This window comes from Pan troglodytes, chromosome 7 (assembly GCF_028858775.2).
Source record: "Pan troglodytes isolate AG18354 chromosome 7, NHGRI_mPanTro3-v2.0_pri, whole genome shotgun sequence".
Taxonomy (NCBI): domain Eukaryota; kingdom Metazoa; phylum Chordata; class Mammalia; order Primates; family Hominidae; genus Pan; species Pan troglodytes.
In genome coordinates, this window is record NC_072405.2 from 36,553,167 (window position 1) to 36,565,308 (window position 12,142).

The window sequence follows — 12,142 nt, forward strand, 5'->3', positions numbered from 1 at the left end:
GGACAACACTGGATTTCCATTTTAAATTGAAAAAAAAAAATTAACTATCACTTTTGTTTTAATAAGTTATTACCCCCTTTGAAAACAGACACTTTTTCTTCTGTACCAAGATGTCGGCGCCGCAGGTGGAGTTTGACATTTCTCTGGAACTAGAGGATTTAGCCTTGAATTTTTTGCCTGGGATTTTTTTACAGGGTGAGGCCACTTTCAGCCACAGGAGAGTTCATAGTGAAATGAAACCCATAGTGTCAGTACTTTGGGGTTAAGATTAGAGATCCTTTCTGTATTTGGAGTTTAAAGTGTCACTTTTCAGAGAATTTGACATTTCAGATTATTTGACAGATCAGCTGTGATTCCAACTTAAAACAGGCATTGATTTTTAGACTTAGGATTTTAAATGGAAAGATGTGCCAGAATTTGAATAAATTTGTAAACAATGCTGGAATATTTAAGAAATCTTGAGATTTGCTATATTTAAATTTTTAATGTGTTATTAGATTTATAAGACTTTTGAAAAGTTACTTGGGGCTGGGCACCGTAGCTGACACCTGTAATCCCAGCACTTTAGGAGATCAAGGAGGGCAGATCACTTGCGTTTAGGAGTTCAAGACCAGCCTGGGCAACATGGTGAAACCCTATCTCTACAAAAAATACAAAATTTAGCTGGGTGTGGTGGCATGCACCTGTGGTCCCAGCTACTCAGGAAGCTGAGGCGGGAGGGTCGCTTGAGCCCAGCAGGAGGTTGAGGCTGCTGTGAGCCATGATCACACCACTGCACTCCAGCCTAGATGACAGAATGAGACCCTGTCTCAGGAAAAAAATATATATATATATATTACTTGGAAGGGTTTTTGCTTGCTGAAGTCATAAACTGCCCAGTCAGGCACTTAAAGTACATAAAAAGAAAATAAAGATATTGAATTTATATAAATTTATTAATGTGGTTTTAAATCATTTAAGAAAATTTTATTTTTAAAAGCTTTTATATATATTATATATTTTTATATATAATATATTATATATTTTTAATATATATATAATATATTATAGAGACAGGGTCTCACTATGTTGCCCAGGCTGGTCTCAAACTGTTGGCCTCAAATGATCCTCCCACCTCAGCCTCCCAAAGTGCTGGGATTACAGGCGTGAACCACCGCAACCAACCTCAAAAAAATCTTAACCGAGGTGAAAATAGGACTGATTTGGAAGATGCATGCTTCACTCACACCAGGCATGGAGAAGGGCAGCGAATCACACATGGCACATCCTGAAATCTCACTTAATCCTCTTGTCACTAATGGGCTCTAGAAGTTGCACAGCAAGTTCAGCCACATTCTATAACTGTGTGAGCTGGTTCATTGACTCTATTCATTTATCATCAAGAATCCACAATAGCAGGGAAATCTACAGAACACTAGTGGAGCCCACTCAGTCAGGAGAATCCAGGAAGCCTCCTAGGGGAAGGGCTGTGAGGGATGAGCGGGAGTGGAGCAGGGGAGCAGACATGGAAAGAGAATTCCAGGCTGAGTAGTGGGGAGGACCCAGCCTGGGAAGGTGTCTCAACATGAGGTTGGAAAGACCAGTTCTAGAAAGAAATAGACTAAATAAGAGTGAAGGCAGGCCAGGCACGGTGACTCATGCCTGTAATCGCAGAACTTCAGCAGGCTGACACAGGAGGATTGCTTGAGCCCAGGAATTCCAGATCAGCCTGGCCAACATAGCAAGACCCTGTGTCTACAAAAATTTTTAAAATTAGCTGGGTGTGGTGGTGCATGCCTTCAGTCCCAGCTACTTGGGAGGCTGAGGCAGGAGGATCATTTGAGCCCTGGAGGTTGAGGCAGCAGTGAGCTGTGATTGCACCACTGCACCCCAGCCTGGGCAACAGAGCAAGACCCTATCTCGAAAAAAAAAAAAAGAGTGAAAGCAAGAGAACATCTGAGAACTCAGTATTGGGATTCAAACTATAGCAGCAAGTGGACTGGAAGGGTGGGGGAGTGGGGAACAGCAACAAATGCAGCATCCTTTAAACAAAGATAGTATCCCACAGTGACACAGTGGCATAAAGTGGTAGGGTCCTGGGACTCTCCTCCTGTGAACTGCCCCAGGCCTGGGGACCTCAGCTGTTCTTGTGTTCCCAGAGCCTGGCACCCAGAAGGTGTTCCATAAATCTTTGCTGGAAGAATGACAAGAAGGGAAGGATGGGAAGAAAATGTCTAAGATGGGGGAACTATTGGAATGAAGCTGAGAGACATTGACTCAGCACATACTGTGGTCCAGCTGATGTTGTTTTCTTTTTCTTTTTCTTTTTTTTGAGACAGAGTCTTGCACTGTCACCTGGGCTGGAGTGCAATGGCACAATCTCGGCTCACTGCAACCTCCACTTCCGCCTCCTGGGTTCATGTGATTCTCCTGCCTCAGCCTCCTGAGTAGCTGGGATTACAGGCGCACACCACCATACCTGGCTAATTTTTTGTATTTTTAGTAGAGATGGGGTTTCACTATGTTGGCCAGACTGGTCTTGAACTTCTGACCTCGTGATCCGCCCGCCTTGGCCTCCCAAAGTGCCGGGATTACAGGCGTGAGCCGCCGCGCCTGGCCTGTTGTTTTCTTGTGTGTTGTTTCTCTTTATGATTTATCCTGCCCAACACAAAAGTAAGCAAAGCAGCTTCATATTGTCTAACTTGCTTTTAATATTTTACTTGAAATGTCATAACTAGAAAGTTTTCTGTGCTTTAAAATGTCAACATCGACCTCCTGCTTCACCCTCCAGGTCTTGTTCCCAGTGCTAATTCTCCTGGGCCCCTTTGCCCAGGGCTGTGACGGCGCCTCCCTCCCTTCCGCTTGTATAACATTACACAGTCCAGCCTCCCTCCTCCTCCCCGCTTCCTACATGGACACAATCCACTCTGAGTTGTGAATCTATTCGTGACAACCGTATCCCCTCTGCATGGGCACCAGTCACCCATTTCCACTTGCGCTGTTGACATTTCTGCTGTCATGTCCCACTGTTGCCTCAAAGTCATCTAAAATTAAACTCCGCTCCCTCCATCCCCACAAATCCACTGCTCTTCTTGACTTGGACCTCTGTTAATGGCTTCAGCATCCTCCCAACCACCCAAACTCCAAGCTTTTAGTCACTTTGGACTTTGCTCCCTTCCTCACCCTGCATATGTAGCTAATTACTAAGCTCTTTCCTCAATTTTTCTCTAATATTCATCTGAGTTTTCACTGCCTTGATCACTGTGACGCACAACAGTCCTAATATTTAGAGGTACATAGTGATGTTTCCTTACATACAATGTAAGTGATCAGATTAGGTTAATTAGCATATCCATCATCCCAAACATCTATCATTTCTTTGTGTTGGGAGCATTGACTATCCTCCTCCTAGCTACTTGAAACTATATATTATAGTTAACTAAGTCATCCCACAGTGCTACAGAACACTATGACACTCCTCCTATCTAGCTGGATTCTGTATGCTTTAACAAATCTCTCCCTGCTCCTCCTAACTGATCTGTCTGCCTCTATTTTCTCCCTCCTTTAATCTGACTTGTCAGATTAACCTTCCTGTAACAATCATAAAAGCAACAACAGCTAGCATTTATCAAACACTTAGTACGAGCCAGGCACTGTTCTAAGATCTCTACCTGTAGACATACATTCAAAACTCCCATCAATCTCATCGTGTTACTTTTATTTTTTTTATTTTTTGAGACGAAGTCTTCCTCTGTCACCTAGGCTAGGGTGCAGTGGTGCAATCTCAGCTCACTGCAACCTCCACCTCCCAGGTTCAAGCGATTCTCCTGCCTCAGCCTAATGAGCAGCTGGGATTACAGGAGCATGCCACCACGCCTGGCTAATTTTTATATTTTTTGTAGAGACGGAGTTTCCCCATGTTGGCCAAGCCAGTCTCGAACTCCTGACCTCAAGTGATCCACCTGCCTTGGCCTCCCAAAGTGCTGGGATTACAAGCGTGAGCCACCACGCCTGGCCTCCTCTTATTTTATAGATGAGAAAACGTGAGGTACAGAGAGGTTAAGTAGCTTGCTCAACAACACACAGCTAGGATGTGGCATCAGAGGATGACCCAGGAGGTCCCCATTGCCTACAAAATGAACTGCATCCTCCCATGTCCCCACCTCCCTCTCTCTGCTCAGCTACACTGACGTCAGCAAGATGCCCAGTGCATGCCTCTTCTGTGCCCCAAAACACAACTCAGTTACCCCCTTCCCACCTCCCTTCCGGGGCCATCTGAGCTCACCATGGTCCTGCGAGCATTGCCGATGCTACTCCTTAGTGCTGCAGTGGGGCAGAGTGGTACCTTTTTTTGGGGGGGTGTATGTGCTGACGTAGGACATGGACTTGATGGGACTATTTTGGAATGGAAGACGTTTTAAGGTGGCAGGATCCAAACAGTCATATCAAAATGTAAATGCACTATTGCCTTTTAGGTTTTATGTTTAATTGGCACAAAATATCCGTAAAAGACTTCCTTAACCCTCACCCTATCCCTCAACTGCCCTCAGCACCGCAGATACTCAGGGGATAGATGAGGGGTCTGTGTTGCACATCACTTGATCTTTTATCTATTCTGATTTTTCACTAGGATATGCATCCACGTGGGACAAAATTCTGAAGGGACAAAGGATATATTATGAAAAATAAGTCGCCTTTATACCCCATCCCCTGCCACCCTGCCCCTCCCAAAGACAGCCACTCATCTTTTCGGAGAGTACATATCCAGTGAATGTCAAGCATATCAATACAGATGCCTGATACTTTTAAAGATGAAAGTACACTTATGGGTTTTCTGACATTATGATGATCAAGACACAAATATTAAAAATTATCCTGATGTCAACATGGCGGCACTGACGTGTCCTGCACCTCCCCACCAGCTCTTTGTAAAAGGGACAAGGTCTTACACACCCCGTGCCTCTGCTCTCCAATCCCTTCATGCCCCCCTGGGCCCAGTGCTGGTCCAGGGTCTGGGCTCAGAGCAGACACTCAATGATATGATTTGAAGGAAGCTCAGACAAAACCCTGGTCTAGAGCGAGGGCAGGAACCAAGTGAGAGGTGGAGAGGGAAGAGCTGAGAGTAGAGAGGGGAGAGATGGAGTGAGCCCAGGAGGGAAAAGTGGAAGCGATGGGGAAGAGGGAATGGCAATGCTTACCTGGCACTCTCCTCCCCTATCCACCAAGGCACTGATCAGCCCTCGACAGCCCACTGTGGGAAAGTCCCCAAGCCACCTGCTGCTGGGGGACCCATTCATCCAAGCCCGACCACCCGAGGCCAGGAGACGGCAGCTTAGCCCACCTTCCCTGTGGTTTATTCACTTTACAGAATTAGACTCAGCTCAACTTACCAGGCCCCCGTCTCTAACCGTCCTTACCATCCCTGAGAGAAAATTGCTTCTCTGATGACTCACAGGGAAGGAGCCATAAAGCACTGAATCACCGATGCCCCCTCCTACCCCGCTCAGTAGTTTCTGCTTTGTGTTTTCCCTTCCAGACAATTTCGGATCTGTTTCTCTGGCCGTGGCCCCATAGGATGGCTGCTGGCTGAACCGAAGTTGGCAGTAACCTTTTCCCCAACTCGTTGTTTACCTGAGACTGGCTGTCACTGATAAATGCCTTGCCTTGCCTGGCTACTAACCACGGTGAAAAAGAAAAGAAAATCAGATTAACAAGAGAACAGATCTGTGCTTGGCTGAAGCCCACACTGTTTCCAAATGATAAGAAGTTCATGCCCCTGACTGAGGCTGTGAGGAAACCTTTCTCTAATGGGTTTTGAAAATTGTTTAAGAATAATTTTGTATGGTGTGACTTTCAAAAGGCTCCCACAAAGGGAAAATGCAACACTCCTTTAAGACATATGAATGTTTTTGTCTAAAAAAAAAAATGTCCAGCAATTGACATTAAAAAAAAAAAATTGAAACTAGAGACAGACCTTACACCCGTCACAAAAATTAACTCAAAATAGATCACAGACTTAAATGTAAAACATAACTGTAAATCTCCTAGAAGATAACACAGGAGAACATTTCGATGACTGAGTATGGCAATAACTTTTTAGATACAACACCAAAGACAAAGATCCATGAAAGAACCCACTGATTAACTGAACTTGATTAAAATAAACTTGAGCTCTGTGAAAGACACTATCAAGAGAGTAAGAAGAAAAGTCACAGACTGGAAGAAAATATTGCAAAAGACATATCTGATAAAGGATGCATATTCAAAACACAGGAAGAGCTCTTAACACTCAACAATAAGAAAATAAACAACCTGATTTTAAAAATGGGCCAGTCCGGGCTGCACATGGTGGCTTACACCTGTAATCCCAGTACTTTGGTAGGCCAAGGTGGGTGCATCATTTGAGCCCAGGAGTTTGAGACCAGCCTGGGCAATATGGTGAAACCCCATCTCTACAAGAAAAATATAAAAATCTAGCCAGGTGTAATGGCACATGCCTGTAGTCCCAGCTACTCAGGAGGCTGAGGTGGGAAGATCACCTGAGCCTGGAAGGTCAAGGTTATAATAAGCCATGATTGCACCACTGCACTCCAGCATGAGTGACAGTGAGACCCTGTCTCAAATAAAAGGGGGCCAAAAACCTAAACAGACACGTCATTAAAGAAGAGATATAGATGGTAAGCAAGCATGTGGAAAGATGCTCCACATTATGTCTTTAGGGAAATTTACAACCATAAGATATCTACCTATTAGAGTGGCTAAAGTCCAGGACACTGACAACACCAAATGCTGATGAGGATGTGGAGCAGCAGGAACTCCCATTCATTGCTGGTGGGAATGCAAAACCAAACATCACTCTGACCATACCTCCCCCGCAGTCGTACCCTTGGTATTTACCCAAATGAGATGAAAACTTATGTCCATACAAAAGTCTGCTCATGAATACTTACAGCACCTTTCTTTATTGTTGCCAAAAACTGGAAGCTACCAAAATGTCCTTCAGTAGGTGAATGGATAAACTGCAGTATATCTGACAGTGGAATATTATTCAGTGCTAAAAAGAAATGAGCTATCAAGCCATGAGAAGACGTGGAGGAAACTTCAATGCATATTGCTGAGTAGAAGAAGCCAATCTGAAAAGGCTACATAGTATGATTCCAACAATATGACATTCTGGAGAAGGCAAAAGTATGGAGACAGTGAACAGATCAGTGGTTGCCAAAAGTTACCAGGAAGAGAGGGATGAACAGGTGGAGCACAGAGGCTTTTTCTTTTTTCTTTTTTCTTTTTTTTTTTTTGAGACGGAGTCTCGCTCTTTGTCCCAGGCTGGAGTGCAGTGGCACGATCTCCGCTCACTGCAAGCTCTGCCTCCCGGGTTCATGCCATTCTTCTGCCTCAGCCTCCTGAGTAGCTGGGACTACAGGCGCCCACCACCACGCCCGGCTTATTTTTTGTATTTTTAGTAGTGACGGGGTTTCACCGTGATAGCCAGGATGGTCTCGATCTCCTGACCTCATGATCCGCCCGCCTCCGCCTCCCAAAGTGCTGGGATTACAGGCGTGAGCCACCGCACCCGGCCCAGAGGCTTTTTAAGGTAGTGAAACTCCTCTGTATGATACTGCAGTGGTGTACACAGGTCATTATATATTTGTCTAAACTCATAGAATCTGCAACACCACGTGTGATCCCTAATGTAAACCATGGACTCTGGTGATAATGTGTCAGTGTAGATTCATCAATTACAGCAAAGCATCACTCTGGTGCGGGATGCTGATAACGCGGAAGGCTGTCGGGGTGTAGGGGCCGGAGAAACATGGAAACTCACTGTACTTTCTGCTCAATTTGCCTTTGAACCTAAAGCTGCTCTAAAAAATGAAATCTATTTTAAATATCTTAAGGGAAAATATTTTAGGAATAAATTAGGGTGGGTACAGTGTTTTACACATGTAATCCCAGCACTTTGAGCTCAGGAGTTTGGGACCAGCCTGGGCAACATAATGAGACCTCATCTCTACTAAAAATCAAAAAAATTGGCCAGGCGCAGTGGCTCACACCTGTAATCCCAGCACTTTGGGAGGCCGAGGCGGGCGGATCACAAGGTCAGCAGATTGAGACCATCCTGGCTAACATGGTGAAACCCTGTCTTTACTAAAAATACAAAAAATTAGCTGAGCGTGGTGGCGGGTGCCTGTAGTCCCAGCTACTCGGGAGGCTGAGGTGTGAGGATGGCTTGAGCATAGTAGACAGATGCTGTGGTGAGCTAGAAATCCCATTCTCTTTCATCACCCGCTTATGCTTGCCAGCCCCCTTATCTGTGCATCACTGCAATCCAGCCTGACAGAGCAAGATCCTGTCTCAAAAAAAAAAAAAAAGAAAAGAAAAAGAAAAAAAAAAAGAATAAAGGCTGGGCGTGGTGGCTTACACCTGTAATCCCAGCACTTTGGGAGGCCGAGGCAGGCAGATGACCTGAGGTCAGGAGTTTGAGACCAGCTGGACCAACATGGAGAAACCCCGTCTCTACTAAAAATACAAAATTAGCCAGGTGTGGTGGTGCATGCCTGTAATCCCAGCTACTCGGGAAGGCTGAGGCGGAAGAATCGCTTGAACCTGGGAGGCAGAGATTGCGGTGAGCTGAAATCACACCATTGCACTCCAGCCTGGGCAACAAGAGCAAAACTCCGTCTCAAAAAAGAAAAGAAAAGAAGATAATACTCACAGTCACGTAGGGAAAAAAAAAAGATGCCCAGTGGATAAAGGAGTTGGGAAGGGGAGGGGGCTGATACAGGTGCAGGAGTTGCTGATCAAGATTCCTGTTTGCTTTACCATGTTCAATTAATTTAACAGCAAAATTGCCAGGTTTATAAGAATGAATGTTCCTGAGCAGTCCTTGGTATTTCCAACAAAACCCCAAATGCACATCCCAGCAATAGATGACTACAGGGCTCCCTCAGGCCCAGGCCCAGGCCCAGTGAAGCCATCCCCCATGCAGACCAGGCCCTGTCTGGACTCTGTCCTTGCCCCTGTTGGAATGTGCATGTGTTCTGTCTCAGCCTTTGAGACCAAATCATCAACATGCAGCACAGTCAGTGCTTTTTAAAAAATGGGTCATCTCCTTGTATTTTTCCCTTGTTCTTTCCCCATTCTAATAGGCTCCATGCTTAGTCTCAGGATGTAAACTTTTATCACGAGTTTTTTTTGCTTGAATTAACAAGTGGATTGGCCAGACTGTAAAAGACATCAGGGAGACAGAAGATGAAACCCAGAGGGAGTTAGATGCTGAGCCGAAGAAGGCCCCGCACCAGGCCCTTTGGTTGCTCGTGTCTTGATGGCACCCGGGACCGGAGGCTCCCAACTCCAGCTGCACATTTGAATCACCTGAGCAGCCACACATCTTGACAGAGTCAGGCATGGATTACTCACACATCCAAGGCTAAGTGAAGAGAGCAAGTGCAGCCATTAGAGAATAAACAGGGACCTAGCCAGCAAATTGCACAGATCTCTGCATGTGAATAGCTAAAACATGCAGTCAAACATGTGTGTACAAATTTGCATGCATCTTAGGTATTTATTAGGCATAAAATATATGAATAATACGCATAGATACATACTCATGGACACACATGTATACAGGAAAAGATCAGAAAAAGGCCTCCAGGGTATGTACCTTTAGCCAAAATGCAAAACAAAATATTTTCAGTTTTCATCATTATCATATTAATATTAATAAGCAAAATGATTGCAATGTAATGCCAGGTGGTATGTTTTTTTGGATGACAAGTTGTGAACATAACTTTTTGTTCTGTTTCCTTATTGTTGTTACTTACTCTTGTAAAATTATACAGAGTTCCACACTAATAATTATCCTGGATTTGTTCTAGACATCTGAATCTGGAATGTAAGCTATAAATATATTTATACTAATTTTGTCTTTTTTAAAAAACAGCTTTATTGGGATATAGTTCAAACACCATACAATTCATCCATTTAAAGCACACAATTCAATGGTTTTCAGTATCTTCACAGGCTTGTGCAACCATCACCACAAGTTTTAAAATTTTTTACCTCCACAAACAAAAACCCCATACCCTTTAGCCATGACCCCCTTATCCCTGCCAGCCCTAAGCAGTCACTAATCTACTTTCTGTCTCTATAGATTTGAATGTCCTGGACATTTCATATAATGGAATCATACAATATATGGTCTTTTATCATTGGCTTCTTTCACTCAGCATGTTTCTGAGGCTCATCCACCTTTGTAGCATGTACCAGTACTTCATTCCTTTTTAAGGCTGAATAATATTCCCCTCTAGGAATATACCACATTGTTTACACATTTATATTTTGATGGACACTTGAGTTGTTTTACCTTTTGGCTATCGTGAATAATGCCACAATGAATATTGGTGTACAAGTATCTGTTAGAATCTATGTTTTCAATTCTTTGAGGTATGTACCTATAAGTTAAATTGCTAGGTTCTCTGGTAACTCTATGCTTAGCTTTCTGGGGAACCACCAAACTGTTTTCCACAGTGGCTGCACTATTTTACATTCCTACCAGAAATGGGTTCCATTTCTCCACATCCTCACCAATACATGTTAATGTCCTTCATTATTATGATGTTTATTATAGCCACCTTATAATACCAGTATAAACTGGTATCTCATTTTGATTTTGATCTGTATTTCCCTGATGTCTAATGATGTTGAGCATCTTTTCACATGCTGGTTGGCTTCTTTGGGAAAATGCCTCTTCAAGTTCTTTGCCTATTTTTTAATTGAGTTGCTTGTGGTTGAGTCCATTTCTTCTTAATGGTTATTGGTTTTAGTCCAATTGGCCACATCAGGTAGTAAGACCCAGAGGTTCCTTAAATTTTATGTCCCCCACTACAGTGACTTCAGCAAGAAGACACGTCTATTTTGGACTATGCTGCTGCCTTGCATTGCTCTGTTGTCCTTAACTACAAGTTCTGTCATTCTTATGTCATTTGAAGACTCACAGTAAAGACTGAGATTCCAGGACCTGAACTCAGCTCTGGATCAAACAGACCTGATAGACATCTATAGAACACTCCACCCCAAAACAACAGAATATACATTCTTCTCATTACCACATGGCACTTACTGTAATACTGAATCACATAATTGGAAGTAAAACACTCAGCAAATGCAAAAGAACTGAAATCATAACAGTCTTTCAGACCACAGCATAATCAAATTAGAACTCAAGATTAAGAAACTCACTCAAAGCCACACAACTACGTGGAAATTGAACAACCTGCTTCTGAATGACTCCTGGGTAAATAATGAAATTAACACCAAAATCAAGAAGTTCTTTGAAACTAATGAGAACAAAGAGACAATGTACCAGAATCTCTGGGATGCAGCTAAAGCAGTGTTAAGAGGGAAATTTATAGCACTAAGTGCCCACATGAAAAAGCTAGAAAGATCTCAAATCAACACCCTGACATAGTGTTGGAAGTTCCAGCCAGAGCAATCAGGCAAGAGAAAGAAATAAAGGATATTCAAATAGGAAAAGAGGAAGTCAAATTATCTTTGTTTGCAGATGACATGATCCTGTAACTAGAAAACCCCACTGTCTCAGTTCAAAAGCTTCTTAAGCTGATAAGCAACTTCAGCAGTCTCAGGATACAAAATCAATGTGCAAAAATCGCCAGCATTCCTATAAACAAACAACAGGCAAGCAGAGAGCCAAATTATGAATGAACTCCCATTCACAATTGCTACAAAGAGAATAAAATACCTAGGAATACAGCTAAAAAGGGAAGTGAAGGACCTCTTTAAGGAGAACTACAAACCACTTCTCAAGAAAATCAGAGAGGACACAAACAAATGGAAAAACATTTCATGCTCATGAATAGGAAAATGGCCATACTGCCCAAAGTAATTTATAGATTTAATGCTATCTCCATTAAACTACCATTGACATTCTTCATAGAACTAGAAAAAACTATTTTAAAATTCATATGGAACCAAAAAAGAACCTGAATAGCCAAGGTGATCCTAAGCAAAAAGAACAAAGCTGGAGGCATCATGCTATCCGACTTCAAACTATACTATACTACAAGGCTACAGTAACCAAAACAGCATGGTACTGGTACAAAAGCAGACACACAGACCAATGGAACAGAATCGAGAACTCAGA